Source organism: Psammomys obesus, unplaced genomic scaffold, assembly GCF_907164565.1.
Source record: "Psammomys obesus unplaced genomic scaffold, mPsaObe1.curated_primary_1811, whole genome shotgun sequence".
In the NCBI taxonomy this organism is placed as follows: Eukaryota; Metazoa; Chordata; class Mammalia; order Rodentia; family Muridae; genus Psammomys; species Psammomys obesus.
This window is the reverse complement of record NW_026596046.1, coordinates 13,680,900-13,693,684: the sequence shown is the minus strand read 5'-3', so window position 1 is coordinate 13,693,684 and position 12,785 is coordinate 13,680,900. Positions and strand designations below refer to the sequence as shown.

Here is a 12,785-nt window from a genome sequence, read left to right as displayed (position 1 = left end):
TGATGTGTGAGTCCAGTAGACTCTTTCTCTCCCATACTGCCTTTGGTCACGGAATCTTTCTCATAGCACTAGAAACCCTAAGTAACACAATTAGGGAAGGCCCTTGGCTGCAGACCCTGCAGAAGGCCAGGCAGCGCTAGTGTTTGTTTTTGTTTGTTTGTTTGTTTGTTTGTTTTTCGTTTGCACTGTGAATTTCCAGGATGATTTTGTTGCTCTTTACTTCCTTCTAGAAGGAGCCCCATGCTTTTGGAAGAAGTCTTTGCAGGCTGGCTGCATTGTGGTTGTGTGCCAGCTATGAACACGAGTTGTGTGTGTGTGTGTGTGGCAGACTGGAAAGAGGGAAACAGCTAGAGCCTTTCTCTAATATATCAAACCCTCCAAGTTTTCCTCATTTCCCTCTAGACCCTTCGCTGGCCAAAGCAAGCTCCCCCTTTTCAGTTCCAAAGTAGTTACCAAGGCCAGAGCGATTTCTCAACATCCGTGATCTCAGGTAGTTTGGGAATGGATCCCCCTGCCCAAGAACCTTGTCTTCTGACATATCCTTGTCTGGCGTTGGGGACAGAGCTTGGAGCCTTATGTATCTTGTCGCCTTAGGTGGAAGGGTGGAGAGAGCAAGGTATTTATGGTCTGTTGGGATCAAACCTAATGGAATAAGAAGCTGTGTCCATCTGCAAATCCACAGAGCCGAGGGCGGGACTGGGGAGTGGGCGCTGGCTCCACTCCAACCTATCCTGTACTCCTCTCCTTGGATCCGAAAGGGGGTTAGTGGTGAAGAGCTTTCCTCAGTAAATACGGTTTGTGCCTGGGCTAGGTTCAAGCGGATCCAGCTGAATAGACTCAGGAGCCTCAGGAGAGCTGGGGTGCTGCGGGGGGCTGGGAGCGCTCTGCACAGAGGCGGGTGGCAGCAGCGGCGACGAGGGCGCGGCGGTGCAGGTGTGCCCCGGGGAGAGAGCCTGCCGGGGGCTGGGATCGGCAGGGCGTCGCGTTAGCCGGAGCTGCCCAGGCGGACTCTGCGGGGCTGCTGCCCGGCTCGCTGCAGATTTCCCACCCAGGTAGGGGACGGCGATCCTCGCTGTGCGTGGGCAGACCCAGGCTCCCAGGCCTAGCCGGCTGAGACCCGCACTGGGACGGCTGGGTGCGGCTGACGGGAAGAGCCTCGGAGGACCGCAGAGTTGGAAAGCAGCGCACTTGCTGCCGCCCCGGGCTGCGCGCTCCTTCGAACGTGGCCTTCGCCAGGACCCGGAGTGAAAGCGCGTGAACTGTCGGCGGACGCAGTAAATAGTTTCCCAACTTGGGCTACTGACGTTTACAGCTGCTTGCTACCCGCTTCCTGGGCATCCCTTTAGTTTCAACCTTACTCCCCGCAGAAACGGTTTGTTCCCAAAGAACAGATTAAACACATGCCCACACCTGCTGGCTCTGGACCGGGGTTTGGGAGTGTGTGCTTCTCTGCGTGGAGGGCGCCCTCCGCGGGCGTGGGAGCCGTTTCTTAGGGACTCGGGATTTGTTTATGGATGGGTTTTAGCGCAAGGAGAAGAACACGATCTGCTTTGCAGGGACGGGTGAGCAAATGCGGTTAGCTAGGGAGGAGCTAGGCGCTGCTGTTTCTTCAGCAGACGGGTGGGTGGTAGACCTGTCATCTGTCGGGGTGCAGCAGAGCGGCCGCCAGAACGCTTTTCTCTTCTATCCAGAAATCGCAGATGCAAACAGGCTACGCTGAAAGGTAACTTAACGTCGCTATGTTGGGGAAGGTAGGGCGGGGCGCTGGGGGAATGCTCGCCCTCGCCGGTTCCTAAGCCTGTTTGGAAGGTGAATGTGGGTGGCTCTGGGCCTCGCGGAGGGGCAGGTGAGGCGTGAGAGGTGTGGGGACGGTGGGGAACTAGACATCGCAGCCAGCTCCGCGGCGGTCTCTTCTGAGCTTTCGCCGCCTGCCCTGTGCGGAAGGGGCGACTTTCTCTGCTCGCTAGAGGATGCGGTGAGGCACACGCTGAGTCAGCAAATACCTACCAGTCAATATGTGTCAGAGGTGGGACTGATCCTTAGGCGTGAAAAGGGGATGGAAACAAAATCCTAACATCGCACACGCTCACACCTGGTGGGGGACAAACACCTGTAGTCAGGAGGTGTGACCAATTCGGAGATGGTGGTGCGAAAATCAGTGGGTGGTTGAGGAGAGAAGAAAAGAATTCTTTTAAAACAAAGTCCCCCCCCCCCCCCATGCTGCTTAGCAGAGATTGGGTTTGTTCCTTGGTCCATTGGTCTTGAATGACCTGTAATCCTCCCCCACCCCATCTCCATCACTGCTGATGGGAAGGCAGAGCTGATGTTTGCAGAGCAAGACTAGTGCCAACGAGGCACTCTTGAAGGTGGCACTGAGGGCGAAGCCCACCAATGAAGGTCGGGCTCCCGACTTTTATTCTTTTAGTAAGTATTTTCCCTAACTTCCAGGACTCTAGCGTTTCATAAAGGCGAGGACTCTGGAAAATTCTAAGGGAGTTTCACAGCAGATCAACTTCTGCTTTCCTCTTTTTTTTTTTTTTTTCTTCCTCCCCTGGTTGTTCATGTCCCAGTATGGACAACTCTGACCCAGTTTGTCCCCCAAAGGAACAAAGGAACGCTAACGTTGTTGCCACAGGTGTACTCTGGGATTGGAACATAAATGTTCCTAAGGGTTGATTCTTCTGGGACAAAAAGTGAACAATGACAGAAAGAAGTGCTCGAGGGTTATTCCTGTTGCCGGAGGTGTGGCTTACATGCATTTTGTAACTGAAACCACCAGGAGATGTTTGAACAACAGGCTGACACACTGTGGGTAGTGTGGCCTTGGCTACTCAGAGAGAGCTGGTGTTGGCCTTAGCATCTTGGCCTTTCTTTGAGCTTTGATTTCTTGAGCTGTAGAATGGAAGCAATGGCGCCGGTCATGATAACTGTTAAACGACCATCATATATTAATCGTCTGGCATAAATTCACTGTTTAAGAAATGAAAGTTTGTTCATTGAGATGCTACCACATGCTAGGCATTTCTCTCTATGTGGGGAATACAAAATTGAGAAAAGTATGTGTGTGTGTGTGAGAGAGAGAGAGAGAGAGAGAGAAATAGAGTGAGATAGAATAGGTAAATATATACCATATTAGCCCAGGAGCTACTGTTATGAAGAAAAATAAAGTAAAATAAGAAGCATGAGTATTGCTCCAAGGGTTTGGAGTAGGTTTAGCATCTATCTATCTATCTATCTATCTATCTATCTATCTATCTATCTATCATCTTAGTTATTACCATAACTAAGATCACATATCTATTTGCCTCTCTATTATCATTATCTATTTACCTATCTATGTCTATCATCTATCAATTATCTGTCTATCATCCATCTATCTGTATCTATCATCTACCTATCAATCAACTGTCTATCTATCCTCTTACCTATCTATCTCTACCTTTCTATGTGGTCATGGATATCTTTGATTAGAAGAGCATTCAACCAACTCTGGGGAAAGTGAAGGATGAAGCAGGCAGTGTGAGCAGAGTAAAGGAACCCACAAAAGCCCGAGACAAGAGACAAACATGTTCACCAGAGAACAAGAGAGAGGTCCAGGAAGCTGAGTTGCATGAATGAGGGGGTGGTGGGAACCGACTGAAGATAACATGACAAAGTCATTGTTGTCTTGTTTATATATTTGTCACTGAGATACAACACTGATTTTTTTTTTTGTTGTTGTTGTTGTTTAAGGGCTTGGCTGAGTTCCTAAACAACATGTTTAGAAAAGAAGATTATTTGGTAGGAAGTGGTAGCTGGGCCGTTCAAAACATGACCTAACGCAGCAAGCAGGAGGGATACATCTCTGCAAGGCAAGCAGGGACTGGGGAGATGGTTTGATGGCTCCGAGTCCTGTCACCTAGATGGAGGGCTGTGTTTGCATTTGCTTCTCTTCCAAATGAACCAGAGTCACCTTTAGTGGGCAGTCCAGCAGGTGTTGTTCTTGCTAGCCTATGTTCTTTTTTCTTTGGCAAGAATTTCTGTGATCAAATTAGATCAGGATCATCTGGAAATATACTGACCTTCAGTGCACCGTGGAGTGCATTTACATATGGCTGGATGGTGAATTTGTTTGGGGCTTCCATCCAGAAGTTTAATATAAAGATTACAGCTTGCTGCTCTGCCCTTTGGAGAAAGCAGTGTTTGGGGATCTGAGGGCTCCAGCAGCTCTCTGTGGTACAGTAAGCCTACTGCAGTGTTCCATGAGCAAAATGGGGGGGGGGGTTGATGGCTGAGAACCTTGTCAAAGCATCTGTGAAATAGGATGTGGGGAGGCTGGGTCAAGGTCAGGGTGACTGGCTGGCCATCATCCAATTCGTCTCAGGAGAGAACATTTACTTCTGTGCATTTTCCCAATCCAAGGTCTGGCTCTTAGTCATACTCTTTGGTCTCAGAAACCTGATCTGTCTCTCTGGGCTATGTCAGAGTGGCATTGTTCATCTGCATGCCACAGTATTGATCCTCAGTGGCTGAGACACTGTGTTTGGTAGCTAGTGTATATAAGCCCAGCAGAGCCCCCATTATGACATTCAAGCCATAAGGAGCAAAGCTGCTTAGTTAACCAGCTAAAGGACAGGTCACACACGTTAGGGCTTGTCTAATGAGACTACAGAATAAACCACCCTCAAACACAGTGACCTTGAACAACCATCTTTTATTATTTTCTCCCATGTGTATGGAGTGGCTGAGAGACCTTCAGAGCTGAGCTGTGTTTGGCTGATCTCTGCTGTTCCTGCTCATGTGACTTGGGGATGGGGAGTCTGAAAAAAAATGGCTGCTTTGGGATGACCTGAGCTGGGATGACTTGGCTCTGACCATTACTGTCCCTCATCTTTTCCCAGTATAGCTGGGAAAGGCAGAGAGCCAAGAGAGAGCAGAAGTTTGAGGGCTGAGGATGTAGCTGAGCTGGTAGAGTGTTTTTGCCTAACCTGCACAGAGTCACGGATTTTTATCTCTATTGCCATATAAACCGGGCATGGCGATAAATGTCTGAGATGTCAGCAGTTGAGAATAGAGGCAGGATATTAGAAGAACAAACTCACCCTTCACTACATAGTAAATTTAAGGCCAGCTCAACTATATGGGCTATTGCCTGGAAAAATAGAAGAGAAAAAGAAGGAGGAGGAGGAGGAGAAGAAAAGAAAGAAAGAAAAAAAGAGAGGGTGGTTTCTCCAAGTATAAGCTTACAACTGACATACCATCTTTGATCCTGTTTATTAACAAAAGCAATATGACAAGGAAGCCAGCGTGAAGAAGGTGTAAAGAAATAGATTCCACTTCTTTAGTTGATCTTAGCCCCAAATGCCAAGAAGCAATTAAATTCAGTATTACAAAGAGTAGGGTGTGGGGAGGGGAAGAATTTGAAATGCCTGGATCTTAATATGTAAAGTTCTCTTGTGCATGGAGGGAAGAAGAGTTCAAGAGCCCCTTGCCCGTAGCTGAGGAGCTGTTGACTGTGGATAGGGAGAATCAATTTTTTTTAAGGGTGTGGTACCTGTAGGTCATCTGTGCTCTAGTGGATGGCCCTACATTGGAAATGACATAGGCATTGGACATAAAATTGAACTTGATAGCTAGATAAAGACACAAACACACACACACACAGACACACACACACACACACACACACACACTCCCACAATGAAAAAGGGAGAAAGAGAGAGAGAGAGAGAGAGAGAGAGAGAACATGAAGTTGGGATGGGTTGGGTATAGGTATTGGGACTGACAGGGAGGAGTAAATGTGATCAAAATACATTGTATCCATGGACGTAAATCTCAAAAATACTTTAAAAACTAAGTTCCTGTGGCTAAATTTCCTCTCTCCATGGACCCAGCTTGGATGGATAATGCTTGTGGCTTTCCAATAGGAGTGTTTTTTTTCTTTATTAAATATTTATTGAGTGTTCTTTAATGCCAGCCATGTCATAGGCAGGACATGCAGCAGTTAAGCATAGTGCAAGCTCTACCCCATGAAACATTCATTCTAGTTGGGGAGGCAAATCTATAAATACTGGTGCATATGTTTTAGGCAATTAAAGAAACAAACAGGTAAAGGAGGAGAGAGATATTTGAATGGGGTTGGGAAGGTACTGCAAGTAAGGGCTGGGAATAAGGTAATTCATTGGACAGGTGTGAGGGAAATGAAAGAGTGAGCCACTAAAGACCTTTCAAACAGAGTAAACAAATGCAATGGTCCTGAGGCAACAAGGACATTTGTTGGCACATTTCAGGAAGGGGAAGTAGGCCTCTGTAGAAAAAAACCAGAGGAGAGATAGTGAGCAGAATAGGTAACTCAATCAGGAGAGTATCATGAAGCCAGAGAATCCAGGGCTTCCAGTGGACTTGGACTTGGACTTGGACTTTGGGTGAGATAGGAATTCTGAGGAATTCTGAGCACAGTCTGCCTTTATGTGATTTATGGTTCAGAGGGATTGCTTGAGCTGTAGAGCTTAGACTGAGGAAGTCGGTCAGGTTCTACCTCCACCATCTAGGTAAGAGATGATAGAGGTCTGGACCAGATGGGAGGTGGCTGTGATGGTGAGAAGCAACCAAAGTCTGCATAGTATTTGGTGGTGGAGAAGACAAGATTTGTAATGACCTAAACGTTGAGCATAAGAAAAGATGATTCATTATTTTGAGGTTGAAGTACAGGATAGATTATCCATTACTGCTATTGAAGATGAATCGCTGGATAGCCAATGGAGAGGTTAAGTTCATAGATGTATTAAGAGTTCAGGGAAAAAGCCCAGGAGGGAGACTTAATAACAATATCAAGGTCTTTATTTGTCCCTTCAATGAGCCAAGTCACTGCTGTGTGGCCAGAGTCCAGATTCCTGCCAGTGTGTGCTCAGTGACTATCTGCAAGATAAATGAATGAAACAGTTTCACTAGAAATGACTGTAAATGCTTGTTCTGGTAGACCTTGAAGTGTAACTTCCTGAAGAAATTTCCTTTCTTTTCAAGGTCTCATGGGAGACTTACTGTAGTAGATCTTGAGGAATGAAAACAGGCTTTAAATGTGAAGGTTCCAATTGCTTATGTCTTATAGAAAGCAACACAGGGCAACAAAACAGGAAAGAGAAAAATGTGGAAACAAAAAAATAGCTCAGACCTATAAAAAAAGGAGAAAAGATCCTTCAGGGAGAAGTGGCTAAAATTCAGGGGTGTGATGTTCTTGGATTATTATTGCACTGCTTTTAATTTGAGATGAAGCAGAAGCAGCAAGAAATAATTCTGGAAGGGGGAGAAAGTTATTTAAATCAACTTATGCTGAGTGAAAGCATGCTGCCAGCTTGCTTGAAAAATCCCACTTTATAAACTATCTTGCATAATGTGTTTCTGTTTATAAAAGGAGAGACAGGCAGTGATCTTATTGGAAAATGAGAAGGTTGGAAGGGCTTTCATCCCAGGCTAGGTGCTGCTCAATGACTCCTCAGAGAGTGGCTGATTTGGGGTGAACATGAGTTTTGTTTGTAATATCTGGGGAGGGTGGGCTGGATAAGAAAAAGCAGGTTCTGTAATTGAAAGTGATTGTGTGTGTGTGTGTGTGTGTGTGTGTGTGTGAGAGAGAGAGAGAGAGAGAGAGAGAGAGAGAGAGAGAGAATAGCCATTGTTCTCTAAAACAGAGTATCTGTAGTTACTCTAAGAGACCTTCAATGAGGTTGAGGTTCCCTCAGAAAGGAAGAATGAGGATGACCTTCATCTGATATTCCAGTTACTCAGTTCTGGATCCCATCTTTCCCACTGTATGCAGTTCTGCTCCAGCTACATATGGTCTCATGATCTTAGGATGTAGAGGTTGGAGATCTCAATATGTAAAGGTGTTGTGGTCTGTGATCTGAGGCTGGAAGATTGCCTGAACTGGGGAATTATGTCTACACAGCCATGGAAAGTCATTATTCATGCTGAGGTGAGAATTTTGGTAATGTGGTTGTTGGGGTCATCCATTCTCTTGCCAGTAACCTCTCACCCATGCTTCTGTGTGTAAACCTAATAAACTCATGGGTTCCTCAAGCTCAACTTGGGAGTCCTGTGGGGGGGGGGGTTGGAGACTTTGTTTACATCTCTAGGAAGGATTCTAGAGCACCCTAAGGGATCATGTGCTGGGGATTTGCTCACTGGTATGATAGAAATGAGGTGCTGGAGCCTTTAAGAGGCGGAGCTTATGTAAGATAATTCGCTCATAAGGCCATTGTCCTCCAAAGGCTTTATGGAGTGACTTAGCTCTCATAGCAGCAGGCTGTATAAACAGGGCCATTTTCACAGGTCTGGTTTTTTGCTTTTCTGACATATTGGGGTTCACAAATGGTGTCATTCAGTCATAGACTTTAGGCCCCCCAAACTGCATGCCAAGTCAGTAGCTTTTCATAAAGTTTCCTGCCCCAGGGATTTTGTTATAGCTTCCCCAGGCCTGGTGGTTCCCTCAGCATCTTCCTCTGAATGTTTTAACATTATGGGCCTCTCCTGACTATGGACTAGAGTCCAGGCCCAGTGAAAGCTATTCCTGTTGTCACCCCTGCTTTGCCTGAGGCCTTGGCAGTCACAGAAGCTGACATTTGCCTAATCTGGGGTTTAGCAGATGGCACTGACATGGGGAGCCCTGCTGGAATATGGCACAGGTCTGAAGGAGAAGAAAAAGCGGTATGTTCTAGGCAGAGTTCTGGGCCGGGAGATGGGGTTGGAGAGGTTACAACAATGTCAGGAGCTCCTGATTTTGACCCTGGAGGGCTAAGGGCATATTGCACTACTATCTCTGCGGTGAATAAAACAAAAAACAAAACAAAACAAAAAACAATACAAAACAAAATAAAGCCAGCTTACATATTGTTTCTTAAATAGCCACAGATTAAATGCATATCTATCTATCTATCTATCTATCTATCTATCTATCTATCTATCTATCTATCATCTATTTATGTATACAGTCTCTTATTCTACAGCTCAGCCAGGTCTCAAATTTGTGATTTCCTGCCATAGCTTCCTTAGTGTTAGGATTACAGGTGCATGTTACGATGCTTGGATTTATCCCTTCCCTCTTCTTCCATCGCTTTTCTTCCCTTCTTTCCTGCCCTTCACTGTCCTCCTTTCCTCTTCTTTTCTCTCCTCTCCTCTCCATCTCTTCTCTTCCCCTCGTCTCTCTTACCTTCTCTTCTTTTTTTTTCTTCCCTTCCCTTCCCCTCTTCTATTCTTGAAAGGTACAAACATCAAGCTTTAAGGAAAGGGAATCGATATGAAGGTAACAGTAGCAGAGAGCAACAGATGATAGACTCCAGTAGAATCAGGAAGAACTAGCCAGGAGTCAGAGCTGTGTGAGGACAGGGCAGGGTTCTGTCTGTCTGTATGATGGATAGATGTTCTTTTTGTCTATCACTAGAGCTAAACACACTTTAGCAGAGAGACTGTGAGGAACACAGAGTGTTCATGGCCTCCTGCTTTTGCAGGGGCACTGCAGAGGACTGTCTCGGGTCAGGTGGTCTTGTGAGATCTCCCAGCTTCATCTGTGTCACTTCCAGTTTGGTTTCCTGTTTCTTCCAGCCCATTTCCTGTAATACAAGGAAGCCCCTTCAGTCAGTTTTGGTTTTTTGTTAGTTCCTGGATTCCTGAGCCAATTCTGTGTGTGTGTGTGTTGTGTGTGCATGTATGTGTATGTGTGTTTGTGTGGCACGTGGTGTGTGTGCCCGTATATATGTGTGTGTGTATATGTGAGTATATATGTGTTTATGAGTGTGTTCATTTTTATATGTGTGTGAGATATTTAAGACTCAGGGCTCCAGGTACAGTCTGCATAGGTTCCTGTCTGGGCTCTGCTTCTTACTCACATTAGACTTGTGTGAGTCATGGGACAGCCCTGTGCCTCAGTTTCTCAACTGGGAAAACAGAGGTGAAGGCGGACTTACCTACTTTGTAGAGCATGGGAAAGAAGATGTGGCTTTCTTTGCATAGAGGCCTAGGACAAGCCTTACCTCCTGATGAGTGCACACAAAGGACTGTCCCTGATGCTCCTCGGGGTTTCAAAGTCATCATGGAGTGTGTCAAGCAGGAGAGAACTCAAGGACCACTGTGCCATGCAGAGACGATAACTGTCCTATCCCTCAAAATGGCCTCCTGAGTGCTCAGCATCACAGCCACAGGCTTTGGCTGTGTGTGAACTGAACGGATCAGGAGTTTGATTTGGCCACGATCATAGGGAGCCATCCAGAGAAGAAGCAATAGCCCTGAAAAGTATGGTAGGTCACTCGGTGAGCCTTTAAGTTGTTAAGCAACACAGAGCCTGCAGTTCCACAGTTCCATAAACATTTTTTTTTGCAAGCTTATGGCAACATGCTGCAGAAGACCTAGAATGTTTCTTAGTCACACAGAAAATTAAAAAAAAAAAAAAAAAAAAAAAAGCTATGTCTGGGATGACTCAGGCTTGTCCATTCTTTAGGCATGCTTTAAATTTAAGTAAGTACTGAGTGAGAAGCTAGGGAGGTGGTTCAACAGTTAAGAACACTGTCTCCTGTTCCAGAGGACCCAGGTTCAGTTCCCAGCACCCACATGGCAGCTCACAGCTGTCTGTAACTCCAGTTCCAGGGTCTTTCTAGTTATTCCATCAGTATGTGTATACCTTTCCGAGGGACTAAGATTCAACATCTCCCCTTTTTTCCTTCTGTTGTTCTGAACTTCTGCAAAATGTTGGGAATGTCCTAGCATTTCCTATCATTTTGAAACCAAGAGGCTTTCCCTGGCACAGGCTACATAACCTCATGCAAGATGTTCAAGTGCTCAGTGACAATTTCCTCACCCGTGGACCGGTCATTGTAAGATCTGCTTCCTGGGCTTTCAGCAGAGCCCTGAAGGACAATGATGGTGTGAGGCACTGAGCGGGGTATGCAGCTTACACAGGAGCATCCCCGTTGGTCTGAGGGCTGAGACTTTCATCTTGGCTGCTGCTGTAGCTCAGGTATTTAGGATGGTTGCCGGCACATGGGGTATGTATGCTTTATTTAGTTAGTACTAAACAGAGATAATCTTGAACCTGTGGGTTTCAAAGGAGGACCAATGGATATTGACTTTGGAAGGCAGTGAGGGAACACGGAGAAGATCCTGACACTTAGACCCTTAGGTTTTAAGTGCTGGTTAAACAATCTGTTTACTAATGGGCTAGAGAGAAAGAACATGAGAGAGAAGAAGGGAGTCTGAGAGAAGGTGGGGGCTTGTTCTCTCTCTCCTGTGTGCTTGGGGTTGCTCTATATTTGGATGGTGAATGTCTCAGCTGAGGTTAATCCTCTTTGTTCCAGTCATCAGCCAAGGGATTAACTGCTTTAAACTCAAAGATTTGCTGGCCCGACAATGTGAGCTTTTGTGCTGCCAATGCCCGAGATTCAGGGGGTCAATTTCTGTTGACCTAACTCACAAGGCTCCTTTGTGGGTATTTTGTCCTAGTTCCTTCATGATATGGAGAAAGAGACTGAGGGTCTCTTACTCCATATAGGTGTCCTCCATATAGGGTCTCTTACTCCAGTAGTAGATGATTTACTACTTCTGGTAGATTATGATCCAGAATTTCTGGCTTGAAAGTCTCTACTTCGTAAGTGCTCTGGTCATCCATGAAGGAGTTAGGCCAAGTACCTTTGCTGAGAAAGCAAAACAGTGAACCTGTAGGAAGAGCCCTCGCTGTGAGTTCTCTACTGTGTTCTAGCGAAGTCTCCCTGTGTCTGGACACTCCAGCCTGCTTCCTTCCAGCAGATGGGCTATTTGGAAGCATGCACAAGGGACAGCCCTCACCATGATTTTGATTTAGATTCATACTCTGGGCCGAGAGAACTCTGCCTGGCCCAGTTGGGGTCCATGCCTAGACTCAAAGGCCCAAATAAAAAGCAAAAATTACATGTGGTGAAGGCAGGAGGAGTTCCTTAAAGAAAACTGCAGGGTTGCCACCTAAGAAGAGAACATGGTTCCCGGGCAGGCAAACCCCACAGATACCTGCTACACACTGAGCAGGCTTCCCCTGCTGAAATAAAGCTCATGGAACATTTGCTTCATGGAAGAGCATCAACGTCTTCTAAAGTCTGGCTATTTCCCCAGCTCTCTTCTGTTCCTAAGGAGCTTGAGTTCTTACAACCGTCTTGCTTACTGTAAGACTGCATTTAAAACACTAAAATGCGCAAAAGTCAAAGATGCAGATTTCCTCCTTAAAGCACTTCACATTTATTCATTTATATATTTGTTTGTTTATTTATTTATTTATTTATTCAGTTATTCAATTATGTTTATTGCTGGGCTATTGTTCCAGGTGCTGGGGTTAGTGGCAGGCAAAGGAGACATGATGGCTGTTCTTAGGGTGTGTGTCATAGCTTAGTAATCTATAGGGAATCTCTGTCGAGGTATTTAAAATCTGCATAATCATTCTTAATACAGAATTTTTCATTCTGTTGTTCAGAACTGTGAGCTTGTTTATAACTAGGAGACCCATATGCTTGGTTAATACGTGTCAGGGTGCTAACCCCACTCAGCGGAAAACGTGCGTGTGCACTGACTTGCTGTGCTGGACAGAATGACTTTGCACATTCTCCCTGTACACAGAGTACATTGGCAACAGAAGAGCAAAAACTCCACCCTGGGACCGTGCTGCCTGCAACCCTGTCCCCCTGAGGCTGAGAGAGTGGGTGGCCTTCGTTTGTGCTACTTCTGTTTGCAGGCTGTGAATGGGAGCTGGCACTGCAGGCTGCTTTGTTGTTGTGTGGTGATGTTTGAACACGGGGCAG

At 46.0% G+C, this 12,785-nt stretch overlaps 1 protein-coding gene across 2 annotated transcripts in view; it reads left to right on the top strand.

The window, feature by feature from the left end:
* The first annotated feature begins 947 nt into the window (after positions 1-947).
* Sv2b (synaptic vesicle glycoprotein 2B) overlaps positions 948-12,785 on the top strand; it is a 168,652-nt gene continuing 156,814 nt past the window's right edge. The window contains exon 1 of one of the 2 annotated variants that reach the window (XM_055623267.1): positions 948-1,052. The gene's annotated coding sequence lies outside the window, so the exon portion shown is untranslated. Of the gene's footprint in view, positions 1,053-1,519; positions 1,724-12,785 lie in introns of those variants that run through there. The other variant, XM_055623266.1, reaches the window with a different exon arrangement.